This window comes from Vulpes vulpes, chromosome 9 (assembly GCF_048418805.1).
Source record: "Vulpes vulpes isolate BD-2025 chromosome 9, VulVul3, whole genome shotgun sequence".
NCBI classification, from domain to species: Eukaryota; Metazoa; Chordata; class Mammalia; order Carnivora; family Canidae; genus Vulpes; species Vulpes vulpes.
Genome location: NC_132788.1, coordinates 8,743,107 through 8,760,382, shown reverse-complemented (window position 1 = coordinate 8,760,382; position 17,276 = coordinate 8,743,107). Strand labels below are relative to the sequence as shown.

Sequence of the window (17,276 nt, the reverse complement as noted above, 5' to 3'; positions counted from 1 at the left end):
CACAAAGGGGCCAGATGGCTGTAGCAGCAACAGCCCGGTAGCCTCTGAAGGTCAAATCTGGCAGGTAAGGTGGTCTGTTTCCCAGCAGCAAAGGGCTCTGATTGGCCTCTCATTAGGTCCTGCATCCATCCTGGAACCCATGTTCTGCCCAGGGAAATGCAATGCTCTGACTGGCCAGGATAGACCCACTTCTGGAATTGAGGGTCAGCTCCATGGAGAGTCTGAGGATTGAGTGCAGAGTGCAGGGAAAAGGCCAAATTGTAGTTTTGGTAACATGTTACCAAAAGAAATGGGAATAGATGCTAGGTAGCACAGATATGCATTTCAGGTGGCTTTGGCCCTGCAATCAGAGCCCCAGTGCTAGCCTCCACTCCTGCCCTCTTTTCCTCCACTCCCACTATTTCACCAGAGTGAATGCCTGAGTAGCTAGGAGCCAAGAATTCACAGTTGCCTTGACCCACAGACCCCTGATGTTTGGACTCCTCAGGGCAGTGGTCACCTGGGCAGTCTGACCCTCCCATCCCTGGGAAATGTGACTGGTTGTCACAGTGAAAGGGAGATACCATGGGCTGCTAGTGATGAAGGCTGAGAATGCAAAGCACAGGACAGCGCCACACAACAAAGAGTTATCCCACCCAAAATGCCAATGGCATTCTTATTGGTCATCCCTACCATTGGGGCTCATCTGTAGATGCTCTCCTACACTGGCCTTGCATTGGGTCTCCTAGTACTTGTCATGGACCATAGGCATCCCTCTTGAAGAGTGGAAACCATGCGTGATAGATGGCCACATGCCAAGCATCCCCCGTTACTCTTCATCCTGCAGTTCTGTTGGCATTTCTACCTCTTCCTCTGTTGTTAGGTCCCAGAGGCAGGACACCAGGTGTTTTGCCTCTCTTGAATCCTTCCTGACACATAAGAGAATAGAATAATAGAATGAATGAATAAGGCTGCCCTGACTGGGACAATTTTTTTACAAGCTGAGATTTGAGTTGGACCACTGTATTCAGAGTGGTTTATAAATGTGATCATTGGATTGAAATTATTAATTGCCACCAATTTCAAGCAATAGCCCCAACAGGTGCTTTTTAAAAAAAAAAAAGATTTTATCTATTCATGAGAGACACAGAAAGAGAGGCAGAGACACAGGCAGAGGGAGGAGAAGCAGGATCCATGCAAGGAGCCCAATGCAGGACCGGATCCCAGGAATCCAGGATCAGGCCCTGAGCCAAAGGCAGACACTCAACCACTGAGCCACCCAGGCATTCCCCCAACAGGTGCTTTGAAGAGGGAAGTTTAAAGCTAGAAAGAAGTGTGACCAAGCATATTTCTGAACAGAGGTAATAACTAAGGCTACTGTGGCTGTGGGTTTGGGGTCAGCCTGGCTAAGTCTAGGCCTGTGGGTCTAGCATCTTCCCCAGACTGGAGTCAGACCTTGACTCTGAAAGTCTCTAGACCAGACTGGCTATTCATGAGAAAGTCAGGTCTGTCCCACTGAAGTAGTCCTTCCAAGGGTGGAAGAGGTACACAGGAAGAGGGTACAAGAGGCAAAGGCAGAGCCAAGTCCAGGGTACCCTATCTTCCTGCAGTTGCCCATCTGGCCCACAGCTCATTGGTGCCTGGTGCTAGACCAATTGAAAGGTCCTGAGGTTTTCAGGTACTACTCTGGTCTTCATCCTTCCCACCCTACTACCTCCAGAGGACAATGACTCTTCCATTGGCCATGAAGCCTGGTGGCTTACAGGTTAGAGAATGAGTAGCCAGGATCAAGGGAACTAAACTGGCAAATCCAATCATAAAACTGAGGTGGAGTACATAAGGGCAGCCTCTTCCATCTCCTCTGAGGTCCCAGGCTCCCTACCATGTTTGGCAGGGCAGTAAATCAGGCCTGTGGCTGCTGGTAGCCCATCAGAGGGAGGGTAGCTTCAAACTACACCACCAGGTCTCCCCACCTACCAGCCCCTCTCTAGTCAATATCCATGTCCCCTTGACCCAAGACCACCAGACATTTGATTTCTGTCACGCAGAGATAGATCTATTGTTTTGCCCACTCTGGAAACTAAGGTAAGTGGAATCAACCAGCATGCACTCTTGTATCTGGCTTCTTTTGCTCAAGAGTTTTTTTTTTTTTTTTTTTAAGATTTCATTTGTTTGAGAGTGAGCAAGCACAAGTTAGGGGAAAGGGCAGAGGGAGAGGGAGAGGGAAAAGCTCCCTCCTCAGTGATCAGGGAGCCTGACAAGGCGCTTCATCCCAGGACCTGGAGATCATGATATGAGCCAAATGCAGATGCTTACCCAACTGAGCCACCCCAGTGCCTCTCAACAATGTTTTGAACCTGATTTATACTCTCATACATATCAATAATTTACTTCTTTTTCTTTCTGAGCATCTCCATGTTTGCCATGCCACAATGTGCTTATCTACTTGCCTATTATGGACATTGAGATTGTTTCCAATTTGGAATTTTAAAGTTGCTATGAATATGTTTGTATGATTCTTTTTGGTGGACTAAAGTTTTCATTTCTCTTTGGCTCCACCATCTCACCCTCCTGTACCAGAGTATGAGAAATCTGGGTGCACCACACAATCTGACCATTAAAGAAGTGAATCAAAGCATGTTACTACTGTGCAAAACACTCTCTGATGACCTAATGACAGGATACTTAATTATAATAAGGAATTATTCTAAATTTTTATTTTTTTATTTTTATTTTGTAAAAGATTTTTTTTATTCACGAGAGACACAGAGAGAAAGGCAGAGACATAGGCAGAGGGAGAAGCAGGCTTGCTGAGGAGAGCCCAACACAGAACTCGATTCCAGGATCCCGGGATTAACCTGAGCCAAAGGCAGACGCTCAACCATTGAGTCACCTACATGTCCCTATTGTAAATTTTTATTATTTTTTTAAGATTTTATTTGTTTATTCGTGAAAGACAGAGAGAGAGAGAGGCAGAGACACAGACAGAGGGAGAAGCAGGCCCCTCTCATGGAGCCCTATGTGAGACCTGATCCTAGATCCCAGGATCACACCCTGAGCCAAAGGCAGATGCTCAACCACTGAGCCAGCTCGGTGTCCCCCTATTGTAAATGTTTATTTTTTTATTTTTATTTTTTTTTAAAGATTTTATTTATTTACTCATGAGGGACACAGAGAGAGAGAGGCAGAGACACAGGCAGAGGGAGAAACAGGCTCCACGCAGGGAGCCTGATATGGGACTCGATCCAGGGTCTCCAGGGTCGCGCCCTAGGCTTAAGGTGACACCAAACCTCTGAGCGCTGGGGCTGCCCTATTGTAAATTTTTAGATGTGAAAATGACTTTATGTTCAGCTTAAAAGAAGTCCTAAAAAAAAAAAAAAGAAGAAGAAGAAGTCCTCATCTGAGATACACATAGAAATACTTATGGATGAAATGCTATGATATCAGGGAGATGAGAAATAAGGAACAGATGACACAAGGTGGGGCAGCCCAGGTGGCTCAGCGGTTTAGCACCGCATTCAGCCCAGGGCCTGATCCTGGAGACCCGGGATCGAGTCTCACGTCGGGCTCCCTGCATGGGGCCTGCTTCTCCCTCTGCCTGTGTCTCTGCCTCTCTCTATGTGTGTCTCATGAGTAAATAAATAAAATCTTTTTTTTAAAGATTTTATTATTTATTTGTGAGAGACACACAGAGAGACAGAGACAGAGAGAGGCAGAGAGAGAGGCAGAGACACAGGCAGAGGTGATGCTTCTCTCTACTTCTATGTTGAAAGAAGACCAGAGCCAGACAGAAGTTAAAGCAGTGAAGGCATGTTTTGTTTTGTTTTGTTTTTTTGAAGGCATGTTTTATTCTGGAAATATTGCTGTGGGGGGGGAGCAGGGGGGGAAGGGACCTCAGTAGAGAACTGAACTCCATTCTGAATACAAGGACAAGTGGAGATTTATAGGCAAAAGAGCAGGGTGGGGTCAGTGAATGGGAAATTACGAAGAAGGAACATGGGGAAAGGGGAAGTTCTGGCTGAACCGACTGGATAGGATTCTTGCTAAAGACAGGCCAGAGTAAAAAATGTTGAGACGGATGAGTGAGGAATTTGACCAGGTATCAGGGGAGTTCAGATACCAAGGGTCTAGGATTCTGTAAACTGAACCAGCAGGATTCCCGCTAAAACTAGACTAAACAGGCCAAGGTCTGGGCCAGAGGAGCCTGGTTCTAATTATGTTAAGAAGAGAGTCCTTGGCAGTGTATTCTTGACTTAATTTTTTTTTTAATTTTATTTATTTGAGAGAGAGAGAGAGAGAACATAAGCAGAGGGAAAGGGACAAGCAGATCCCTCTGTCCCCAGCAGGGAGCCTAACGTGCGGCTCTATTCCAAGATCCCGAGATCATGACATGGGCCAAAGGCAGAGGCTTAACTGACTGAGCCACCCAGGTGCCCCAATTCTTGACATTTTAATTTTAAAAATACTCCAGTGGCCAGTGGGCCTTACAAGGCCCCTCCCTCTTTGACAGCATCTCCTGCTCTGCCCACCTGCTGTGCTCTGGCTGTGAAGACCTCCCTGCTGTTTCTCACCAGTACCAGGCATCATCCCGCACTAGCCTTTGTGCTGGCTGGTCCCTGTGTCTGGCACACTCTTCCTCATAGCCCATGGCTGTGTGGAGCTGCAGGAATTAGAAAAACAGCAGGTGCAGGAAGGACTCTGTGACCTTCCCCTGAAGCAGGTCATAGACCCTCAGGTGAGAGGTGGCCTCTCTATATCCACAGGAAAGGAGCAACCTTATCTCCAAGACACAGATGTCCCACCACGTTTTCTTACACCTCTTCCTTCTTCCTCAAACCTAGCATTGAAAGGCTCAGGTTTCACTGCTTCAAGTCTATATTTCCTGATAAAGGTTCCCATGTTGCATAACATATTAAGTAAGTTTCTGTTATTAATCTGCTTTTTTGTTACAGACTCCCCAGCCAAGAACTTAGAGGGATAGAAGGACAGATATTTTTCGTCCTCTACATTTGCCTTCAAGCCTTTGCTCAAATGCCATTTTCTCAATGAGATCCACCCTGACCACCTGCTTAGAACTGCAAACCCCCACTTGTCTCTTTTCCCATAGCCCTTAGTACTCTCGGAAGTGCTATAAAATTTACTTACTGCTTATGGTGATTATTTATTGCCTGTCTCCTTCCTCTAGCCTGTAAGATCTACCAGCCAGGGATCTCTTTATTTTGTTGTCCGCAAATATATTGCCAGCTCCTGTAACAATGGCTGGCATACAGAAAGAATCAATAATATTTTGAATTGAAAGAAAGGGAGAGACAGAAGCAGGGAGGGAGGTTAGGGGAAGAAAGAGTGGGGTATGGCATAATATTTTTCTAGGGGGACAGAGCCGCATCTGGAGGCCCTCTGGTTCTACAGGTTTGTTGTCCGTTTTAATATCTTGTTTGATTAATCTCAGAAATAAAAGCAAGAGCAATTGCTTGCTCTAGTGTATAGGCTGGTCTTAGGACAAGGTCACCAATGTCAGTGACCTCAAAGGGCTTCAGAGTGACAAATCCAGACCCCTCAGTTGTTTGATCCCAGGTACACTAAGGCTCTGCAGGAGGAATTGGGGCATCGTCGTGGTGTCCAGGGGCCCCTGCTGGTCTGTATCCTGCCAAGAGGACACCTCCAACAGGCAGACCCCAGGCCACAGGAGGGGAAGGACTCCTGGGGGGAGGAGTACTGGCAAACACCCCTTCTTTGTCACCGCGTCCAGGGGGAGCTTCCTGGAGTGAGTCAATGACCCAGGATGAGCTCCCACCCTGCGGCAGAAAGCCTTTGCCTCACTATTGATGGGTGCGGCTTTAAAATTACCTTCTTTCTCTAGGTTTTCTCTCTCTGCTTCCTCAGAGAATGAAGATGAACCAGGAGTGGGGCCAAAGGGCCAAAGAGCCAAGGGGAGCATTATTAGCAAACCACACAGTGAGGTCTTCTGACAGCCATAGCAGCCCTGGTCCCAACCGAGGGAGGAGGGAGGGAAGGGGAGTCCATCCGAGTGTGGGGCTGAATTCTGTATGACCAGGCTCTGCCTCCCCTACCCAGTGGACTACCCACCCCCTCCCCCACTAGGCCAGATCCTTGAGGCAAGAGAAAGCTGCAAAGCAAGAAACAGTGGCCCTCGGAATTGGGAATCAGGTCGCGAGTTTACCTCATGCAAACTAGCTCCCTGGAAACCTGCGGGGAAGAGATGACTCAACACACACATCCCAGAATCCTCACTGACTCTCGGCAAATGCACCATCCCCTACACCCCCTCTGCCGCAGCTGCGGGGGGAGTGCAGTTTGCCTCCCTCCTCTTACTCCTCCAGTACTGCTCGCCTGGAGCAGCAAACACAGAAAGACCTTATTCACAGGCTCCACCGCTTAGGCCCTCTATTGAAAGCTTTCTGAAAATGCAAATTCCTCAGAAGGAGATTCTTTCCAAAGGCTTTAAAGTTGCATATTCCCACTGAGAGCAGTTAAGCCGACCAAGACCTCCCTGGGCAGGAGGCTCCTTAAAACTAATATTTACGCATAAAGGAGGAATGTCTGAAACAGCCAGAAAGCAGAACTTGCAGCTCTGAAGTCAGGCTAGACGACAAAGGGCGGGAGCCTGGGGTCTCTGGGCCTCACCTCACTGGGGGGCGCACAGGTGGGAAGCCCCCAGCTTTTGCTGTCTGTGCCCCTCCCCCACCTCAGCCTGGCCTCTTTCCCTGCGGCCTTGTGCCAGTGCCCACGTTAGTCCTGGGTGACTGGGACCCAACAACAAGACAGAATTGTTGCCCACCGGAAGCTGAAGTGCAGTGAGCTGGACAAGCCTCTAGGGGAGCAAACTTTCCCCTCTCCTGGGGCCCTGAGCCTGCCTGCGCCTTTCACTCCATAGAACCCAGAGGTTCTGGTCTCGGCCCTTCTCCAGGGGAGCAGATCCCCAGTGGGGTGACTGTAGTGTCAATAGGTTTGGGTATGTTGAGTCTTGAATTTGTAGAGGAGGCCCCTTCTCCAGTGCTTCGGGCTCAACCTCTGGCCGGCTCTCATGGGGTGCCTCTCCCTCACACAGAGGCTGAGTCTGGGCAAGGGGGTGCCCTCTCCTCCCTCAGGCATCAGACAGGATTCAAGCCAAGTTAATGGAGGAAGACAGCCTCCTCCCCCCCCCCCCCCCCCACCTATCCTACCTCCCACCAAGAGATCACTTGGCTAAAATGGACGTTTTGTCCCCTCATTATATAAGATCTCACACCATGTATTCATGACCCCTTCTTCTCATTTCTCGTGGAAATCGTTCCAATTGGTCATTTTCAGCGGCTGCTCGATGTCGCATCCCCTGACTGTCTCACCACTGGTCAAACAAGACTGAAGGATGGCAGGTTAGGTCACCCCAAAATATGCCCCTTTGGCCTACGGATTATTTGGAGCTAAAAGCACTCAAAGAAGAGCAGCTCCAGGAAGGGCAGTCTGACCTCCCCTTTTCTCTCAGAAAGCAGGAGGTTAAAAGCTCACACGATGCCCTCCCTCTACCCCAGGGGAAAGGAGCACCCTCAGCGCCAAGGGCAGGTAGTCGAGACCTAGAGAATGCCGTGCACACAGGCCTCGTCCAGGTACTTTCTATCTTCCTGCGGCCTCCTCACGCTAGTTTAATAATTTTCCCAATAAGTAAATAAAATCTTTAAAAAAAAAAAAAAAATGGGCAGCCGGTGGCTCAGCGGTTTAGCGCCGCCTTCAGCCCAGGGCCTGATCCTGGAGACCCGGGATGGAGTCCTACATCCGGCTCCTGCATGGAGCCTGCTTCTCCCTCTGCCTGTGTCTCTGCCTCTCTCTCTCTCTCTCTCTGTGACTATCATAAATAAATAATAAATAAAAAAAAATTTTTTTTTTAAATTTCCCACAGTCGTCTCTCTTTGTTCAACCGGGAGGAAAAGTAAGTGGTTGTCACCCTCTCTCTGGGTCTTCACTTCCTTTGAAGAGTTCCCATGTCACATAAAACTTCTATAGATTTGTATGCCTTTCTCCTGCTCGCCTGCCCGATGTGTCTAATTTTCAGTCTCGGACATAAAACAACAACAACCACAACAAAAAACACCTCAAGAGAAGAGAGGAGAAAGGACGCCTCACCCACAGAGGCCTTGGGCTGGTGACCGGCCTCGCCCAGAGCGCCCACCAGCCCGCCCCTTTCCCAGCATTCCAAGGGACTGTCCTATGATTCACTCTAATTGGACCGCCTTGGGTCACATGACCACTGGCAATCCAGAGGAGTGTGCTGATTGGCTTAGGCGTGGGCCCCGCCTTGGGGGCGGGCTGAGGTTAACTTTGGGTGAATAAGGGTGCGCCCTGAAGCAGAATGTCTGAATGAAAATTAGGTTATTTTTTTTTGTTGTTGAAAATTAGGTTATTTTAATTAAGGAAGCCTGGAATGCTGGGAAGGTGATCAATACACATGTGTGCTCAGTATTGTTTTGTGGGTTTTTTTTTTAAGATTTATTTATTTATTTATTTATTTATTTATTTATTTATGATAGAGAGAGAGAGAGTCAGAGACACAGGAGGAGGGAGAAGCAGGCTCCATGCAGGGAGCCCGATGTGGGACTCGATCCCGGGATTCCAGGATCGCGCCCTGGGCCAAAGGCAGGCGCTAAACCGCTGAGCCACCCAGGGATCCCCTAGGTGTTTTTTTTTCTTAATATTTAATTTATTTATTCACGAGAAACACAGAGAGAGAGAGACAGGCAGAGACACAGGCAGAGGGAGAAGTAGGCTCCCTGTGGGGAGCCCTATGTAGGACTCCATCCCAGGACTCCAGGACCCTGGGACCATGACCCAAGCTAAAGGCGATAGATGCTCAACCACTGAGCCACCCAGGCATCCCAAGATACCTACTTTTTGCATAAGATTCCTTCTCAGTGCCACCCTCCTCTAATTGCCAGACACCCCTGCTCCCACCGCCATACCCTCTTCAGACTTGCCCTATCCCTGTCTCTGAGAGCTAGCCACCCCAAGATCAGATTTCATGATTATGACTTCCATAGCCTGAGCAATGAGCACAGAAACGAGTCAGGGTGGCCTTCTAGGGTTGGGACATGTGATGTTCAATTCTCATTCCTCAGCCGCCAGTTACGGAGAGGGAAGTATTTCCCTAGAACCAGAAACCCAGGAAAGATACCCCCAAGGGCCCATCTAGCATGTGTTTTTAGACTAATTCATTATTCTTCCTTTAAGCCAGTCACATCTTGCCAGAACGCTGACCTGGCATCAGATAAAGTATCTGTAGCCCCCTTCCTCTATCCTACCAATGGGACAACAGTGGAAGTCTGTAGAAATCTGACTATAGTGAATGCTGTACTGCGCCACCAGATCAAGGCACTCATTCCCGTAGATTCCAGAAGTGTTGGCTGCTGAGTGCTCACAGTTGTACCCAACTCTGGGAATTGCCCTTGGCTAAATATATATATATATATTGCTTCACCCAAGATCATGCTGCCTTCCCAGAGGCATGATGAACCTAATGACAGGTCTGCAGAGACAGAAAAATGTTCCCTTCTTGCCTTCTAGGTTCTTTCGCTGGTCTAATAATTAAATTGGCATAAGACAGATTAACAGGAGAAAAAAATTTAATTACACACGTACGGGAGCCCCATAAAAATATGAGACTCAAAGGCAGTCAGGCAATTGAGGCTTATGTGCCATCGTGAACTAAGAAAAAGGATGGGAGCCTGGGGCTTCAAAGAGGAGAGAGGAAATTCACAGGAAGATGAGAAGAGCAGATGTTTAGTAATCAAATGTCCTGCCGTGCAGATGTCTTTCACATAAAAAGAAGTTATCTCTGATAGCTCTCTTTCTGGGCTGGGCCCCCCTATATAAATTACTTTAGACAGTTAAGGGAGAAGTAAAAAGCTTTTCTGGAGTCTGCTGGGACTTGATTGGCTTCAGCTCAAAATAATCCACAAGCTGAAGGGGCATGTTTTGGGGGGCATATTCTGCTCCCCTTCAGGTCTATATGGGGGTAAAAAGGCCTGGCTTCATGTCTCACTTTGAGACAACTCTGAAAGACCATCCCAGCTCCAAAGCTCCCTACATGTTCCAGAGGTCTACTGCCACACAACAAACCACCCCAAAACTTAGTGGCTTAAAATGATGACTTATTATTTCTCATGTTTCTGTGGGTTGATGGGGCTCAACTAGGTGGTTTGTGGTATAGCTGAGGTCACTCATACAGCTGCATCTTGGTGGGAGCTGGAACACACATTTGTCTCTTATCCTGCAGGGTCCTCTCCACATTGGCTTCCTCAGTCAGTAGCCCAATAAGGGCTTCTTTACACATGGGGCTGAATTTCAAGGAGTGTTCCAAGAGCACAAGCCCCACCGTGCAGGCACTGATCAAGTCTCTACTTGCATCATTCCTGCTCAGGTCGCATTAGCCCTGCCTGAGTCAATATGGAATGATATGAGGATGGGAAGGCCTGAAGAAGGCCTGGTTCACCAGGGGCCACCAGTGTCACAATCTATCCCAATCTGCCCTCCAACTCCTCATAATTCGTATCCACTTGCCAAATAGAGTCACCTCTGAAAATAAAACGAAGTAAAACTTCCAGAGTAACTTTCCATTCTGGCACCACACTCAGGCCTGAGGTCCAGAATCTCACCATGAATATTAGATCCAGGTGGGGATACTTTGAAAGTGTGATTTCTTGAGTACGGCTCCTTATGTTTGGCTTCTTAGGTGCAGAGACCTATGAACTACAAAGACCAGTTATCACCCCAACATACACCTGACAAATCAAGGCAAGACAGAGACAGGAAAATATAATAGATAGTCTCTCATTCAAAAGTTGAAGAGAAAGGAAGACACATAATAATGACTAGCCCATAGCTATAACAAAAAAAATATTTCCACATACTCATTTAGTTGCATCTCATAAATTTTGGGGTTTTACTTTTGCTTTTTTTTTTTTAATTTTACTCATTTATTCACAAGAGACACACAGAGAGAGAGAGAGAGGCACAGACATAGGCAGAGGGAGGAGAAGCAGGCTCCATGCAGGGAGCCTGATGTGGCACTTGATCCCAGGGCTCCAGGATCACATTCTGAGCCAAGGGCAGGCGCTCAGCCACTAAGCCACCCAGGCGTCCCTATTTTCACTTTAATTCAAGTAAAAATATTTCCTAATTTCATAGGTGATGTTTTGAGATATTATGTAGGATTGTGTTGTTTAATTCCCATATATCTGAGAACTTTTTGGTTATCATATTGTTATAGATTATTAATCTTAATACCTCTGTGATTGGTGACTAATTTAATACCTCAGATAATATACTCTGCATGTTTTCTATCCTTCAAAAAATTTTTTAAAAGATTTTATTCATTAATCTGAGAGAAAGGGAGAGAAAAAGCACCAACAGGTGAGGGGCAGAGGGAAAAGAGGACAGACTCCCCGCTGAGCAGGGAGCCCAATAGTGGGGCTCCATCCTGGGACTCCAGGATCATGATCTGAGCTGAAGGCAGATGCCTAGCCATCTGATCCACCCGGGTGCCCCAATCCTTTGAAATTTATTGAGACTTGTTTTATGGCCCAGAATATGGTCTATCTTGGGGAATGTTATGTATGTTTTTTTACATAAGCATTTAGTTAATTAATATTAAATAGCTATTAATAGGGTTGGGTTTAAGTCTACCATCTTGGTTTAGTTTGTTCTTTGTCCTCAAAGTTCATTTTTCCTCTCTTTATCCTTCTTTGCCATTCTTTGGGTAAACTGAATATCATTTACTATGCCATCTATCTCATCTATTAGCTTTTTAAAATTTTTCTTTAAAGATTTTATTTATTTATTCATGAGAGACACACAGAGAGAGGTAGAGACACAGACAGAGGGAGAAGCAGGCTCCCCACAGGGAGCCCGATGAGGGACTAGATCCCAGGACCCTGGAATCACACCCTGAGCCACCCAAGTGACCCTCATCTATTAGCTTTTTAGCTAAGTTTCTTGGTGGTGTTTCTATCCTTTATTTTTTTTTCTAGAAACTGAAACATGCATCTTTAACTTATCCATGGTGTCATATTTAAGCCTGCCTGCCATGGCCCCCAACATCACTTACTCCCTGTGGACTGCCTCTCAGCCATACCATTTCTATGATCCTGGAATCTGTTTATTCATGCATTCATCTATCAGATACACACTTCATGAGCACCAGGATAAAGCAGGAAGAGGGTGCCAGGTCTCAAGCAAGGCATGAATAGAAAGAGAGTTGGCCCCTTCCACCCCCAGAAGGGACAAGGCAATGTAATCATTAAGACCAACATAAGATGATGCTGTCATTATAGAAAGGGAGTCCTTATAAGGATAAAGCCAGACACTTTCTTCAGTCATCTCCCAAGCAGTTCTGGTCAGCTAGATCTGAGCAAGTCGGGCTACCTGCACAAAAGACACAGCCAAAGTCATTGAACTAGAAAAGCCAGAAAGATTACCAGTGATGTGGAGTCAATTTTCCACATTGGTGCATCTGAGGATGACTTAAGAGCATCTTGAAAGCATTGGTGCACAGGTTCAGTGTAAGGTGTGGACAGAAGTACCTCTTTTTTTTTTTTTTTTAAGATTTTACTTATTTATTTGAGAGACAGTGACAGGAGAGGATGAGCAGGGGGAAAGGGAGAAGCAGACTCCCTGCTGAGCATACAGCTGGATGCAGAACTAGATGTTAGGACCCTGAGATTATGACCTGAGCCAAAAGCAGACGCTTAACCAACCGAGCCACCCAGGCACCCAGAAGTACTTCTTATAATTGTAGAAAAGTTTGCAACATGAGGGCACTGATTAAAATAAAGTATGGTTAATCATAAATATAATACTATTTGGCCTTTTGAAATGATGATGTCTGTCTATAGATGTTGACATGGGGAGATATCCAAAATATATGGTCCGGTGAGAAAAAGCAAGTATCAGGACACAATGTACTGTGTGGTATCATTTGCATAAATGTGTTATGGGCTGTGAGATATATAATAGGAAGCACAGAGTAGGGACTGTGTCTAGTTTTGAACAATGCCCTATTCCAGGATATAACACGGGACTTACACATAGTAGGCTCTCAATAAATATTCATGGAATAAAGCAAGCACTTTGTTTAAAACTTGGAAAGCTAATCTTCTAGTTGCTAATAATAAAAAACTGGGCAATATTTTCTTTTTATTGTCCTGATTTTCTGCTTTTTTTTTTCCTACTAGAAACGTGTTGAATAGAGGATTATAACCGCTGCCTCAGAATTATCCCAGAATGAATACATAAATTCCTCTGTACACACTGGGGTTTTTTTAATTTAATTTAATTTTTATTTATTTTTTAGAGGGGGGAAGGGCAGAGGGAGAGGAAGAAAGAGAATCTCAAGGAGTCTCCACGTGGAGCCCAATGTGGGGCCATCAGGACCTGAACCGAAACCAAGAGTCAAACACTTGACTGACTGAGCCACCCAGGTGCCTTGCAAACACACTGTTTTTAGGTTTTTGTTATATGTGTTGGTGGCTGAGAGAGTTAGCATTTCCTTGACTACAGATTGGTCTTCTCAAGTTTGCCTCAAGAAAGACAAACCAGTGACTTTGAGTGTTCATTTGTCCCAGATCTATAGCAAAGAAAAAAGAAAAAAAATTCTAAAGACTCAAAATGCTTGGAATTCTTGTTAGAGGATTATAAAACTTAATGAGGACATGAGTTTCTGAATCCCATTCCACTACTCAGAGAATAAAGAGAAGTTCATAATGATTGTGTTAGGTATTAAGTAAACATCAGGTGGAAGAAGAGGAGTTTAGCAAGAATGCAAAAGGATGAAAATTCTTTCCACCACAGTGATCACAGGAGTGGTGACAAAATGATTATTCTCAAAGACTGAAATGAAAACTGCAAACCCAATAAAATCCCTGAGCTTCCCAGATTAGAGGATATCACAGAGTTCAGTACAAGGATCCAAGTGAAAATATAACACTATAAATATTTTATATGTATCTTTGTTTTTACCTTTCTCTGACTAAAAAATAAAGAAAAAACATTTAAGCTTGCTTACAAAATGTTTCAATAAAATACTTAAAAAAAAATCACAGGAAAGGGGTGCTGGGTGGCTCAGTTGATTAAGCATCTGCCTTCAGCTCAGGTCAGGATCTCAGGGTCTTGGGACCAAGCCCACATCTCATCAGGCTCTTGCAGAGTGAGGAGCCCACATCTTCCTCTCTCTTTGCCCCTCCCCTCCATTCATATGCATGCTCTCTCTCTCTCTCTTAAATAATCTTTTTTTTTTTTTAAGTCATTAGTAAGAAGGGAAAATTAGATTAGGTGAAATAACGTGGAGCAAGAGATAAGATTAATACATAAAATGTTTATCATGAAAACCCTCTACACTTGCTAGATACGGGCCACGATTTGACTCTGAGCTTCCTTACAGCCCATTCAAAGGAAGAAACAAGGCCATATTACTCACAATGTTCATTAGATATAAACAAATCAGGTGCTTAATTCCAAGACCAGAAAGGAATTTCTTCTATATGCTTTCATACAATGGGCCTTCATAGGAATGCCTGGGTAGCTCAGTAGTTGAGCACCTGCCTTCGGCCCAGAGTGTGACCCTGTTGTCTGGGGATCAAGTCCCACAACGGGCTCCCTGCATGGAATCTGCTTCTCTCTCTGCCTCTCTCTCTCTCTCTACGTCTCTCATGAACAAATAAATAAAATCTCAAAAAAGGGGGGGCTTTGTAATACAGAGAACAAGGCCCTAAAAATATCCTTATTATAAATAAAACAATGAGTGCCATAGGGTTAGCATCGACAGCTGCCCTTCTTTAAGTCAACGGCATGACTCCATGTAGGTTCAAACAAAACAATCCCAGGCACCTCAGAGCAGAGAGCATGTGATCATCCAAGATGTAATATTCAATCCCAAATAAATGCTAACAAGGGCTAGAGCCCTCATGCATGACTGAATGCGTGACTCCCATTCAGACAAGTCTTCCTAAATGTTGTTTAATTCAACCAAATGTTTGCTAAGTATCAAACAAGAGTGAGTTTGAGGTTGCGGCTCTGATATGTCAAGGACCCTTAATGTTCTGTGTTGCCAGTTAAGTGCAGACCTCATGTTTAAACAGGCAGCTGAGCTGAGGGCACAGTTAACAACCTCTTCTGAAAGTCAAGGAGCCTAAACAGATCTCCAGATGTCTCCCAACAGAGGCGGGCTAGGCAGGACCAGGCGGGGCCACTTTGGTTTCACCCTCACATACAAACAACAAACACCTCAAATTCTAAAGCTAGTGTTCCAGATCTTTTCGGGTCCAAGAACTATTTTTAATGCCCCCCACACACACCAAACATGTATAATAATTATAACTTTGGAACAGGCTGAGTCAAAAATATGCAAAATGACAGACTCCTTTTTAAAATTATGCATATAATAAATGTTCATTGTAGAAAATAATTGTAACTATGTATGGTAGCTGATATTAACTAGAATTATTATTTTGAAATATATACAAATGTTGAATTATTATGTTGTATACCTGAAACTAGTATGTTATATGTCGACCATACCTCAATAAAGAAGAAAGAGGGAAGGGCCCCTGGGTGGCTCAGCAGTTAAGCATCTGCCTTCGACTCAGGGCATGATCCTGGAGTCTCAGGATTGAGCCCCACACGGGGCTCCCTGCATGGAGCTTGCTTCTCCCTCCACCTATGTCTCTGCCTCTCTCTCTATGTCTCTCATGAATAAATAAATAAAATCTTTAAAAAGAGAGAGAGAGAGAGAGAGAGAGAGAGAGAGAGAGAGAGAGAGACCCAACTACATAGGTAAGCAATGAGCAAAGATAAAAATCACCAATATTTTGGCAGCCCAGCCTCTATTCCTCTCTGTGGAAGTCAAAGGTGAATCAATTACTCTCTCATTCAGCTTCTTTATAACTAGGACATTGTCACGTAACATAAACTTAGCCAATTAGGTACTCCTGCTAAGGACTTTGAATTGTGAAGGAGTGATGCAAAGGTCCTGTGGTCAGCCAGGTAATATAGCAGCTGCAGCAGAGTTAAGAGTTTAACAGCATGGGTTCAGTCAGATCCCAGCAGCACCTGCAGTGGCTCTCATCTCTTCTGACCCTTTTTGCTATCTCCCTTTCGCTTCCGGAAACATGGCCTCTGGCGTGGCGGTTTCTGACGGTGTCATCAAAGTGTTTAATGACATGAAGGTGCATAAGCCTTCAACACCAGAAGAGGTGAAGAAGTGCAAGAAGGCAGTACTTTTCTGCCTGAGCGAGGACAAGAACATCATCCTCGAGGAGGGCAAGGAGATCCTGGTAGGTGATGTGGGCCAGACTGTAGATGACCCCTACGCCACCTTTGTCAAGATGCTATCTACCAGACAAGGACTGCCGCTATGCCCTCTATGACGCACCTATGAGACCAGGGAGAGCAAGAAGGAGGACCTGGTGTTTATCTTCTGAGCACCCAAGTCTGCACCCCTTAAGGGCAAAATATTTATGCCAGCTCCAAGGATGCCATCAAGAAAAAGCTGACTGGGATCAAGCATTAATTACAAGCAAACTGTTATGAGGAGGTCAAGGACCGCTGCACCCTGGCAGAGAAACTGGGGGGCAGTGCCGTCATCTCTCTGGAGGGCAAGCCTTTGTGAGCCCCCTCCAGCCCCCTGCCTGGAGCATCTGGCAGCCCCAGACCTGCCCATGGGGGTTGTAGCCTGCCCCCTTCCTGCCAGACTGGAGGGGCTGGGGGGATCCCAGCAGCGGGAGGGCAATCCCTTCACCCCAGTTGCCAAACAGCCCCCTCACCCCCTGGACCTTCCTCCTCCCTCTATCCCTGACAGTTCTGTCTTTCTCAAAACATTTTTGATCTTCTGATTCCTCTTGGGTTGAAGCAGACCAAGTTCCCCCCAGGTACCCCAGTTTGGGGGAGCCTGTATTTTTTTAATGACACCCCAGTTCCCCACCTGTTCCTCCCTTTTCCTATGCTGCCAATTTCTAACTGCAATAGTGACTCTGTGCTTGTCTGTTTAGTTCTGTGTATAAATGGAATGTTGTGGAGATGACCCTTCCTTGTGCTGCCTCCCCTTTTCCCCTGGTCTTGGCACTCATGGAAACAGGACCAGTAAGGGACCTTCAATTAAAAAAAAACAACAACAACACACACAACAATGTAAAAAAAAAAGAGTTTAACAGCATAATCCTGAGGGTCCAGCAGCAATAATGCCAAAGCCAGCATTCAGGGCAGACTGTTTTGGGGAGGACACTGCCATCGAAATAGTCTCTGATTTCAGCAGA

General features: G+C 45.8%; 1 pseudogene; it reads left to right on the top strand.

Annotated features, from left to right (window-relative positions):
• The first annotated feature begins 16,105 nt into the window (after nt 1–16,105).
• LOC112925514 (cofilin-1 pseudogene) lies at nt 16,106–16,821 on the top strand (annotated as a pseudogene).
• Nucleotides 16,822–17,276: the final 455 nt, after the last annotated feature.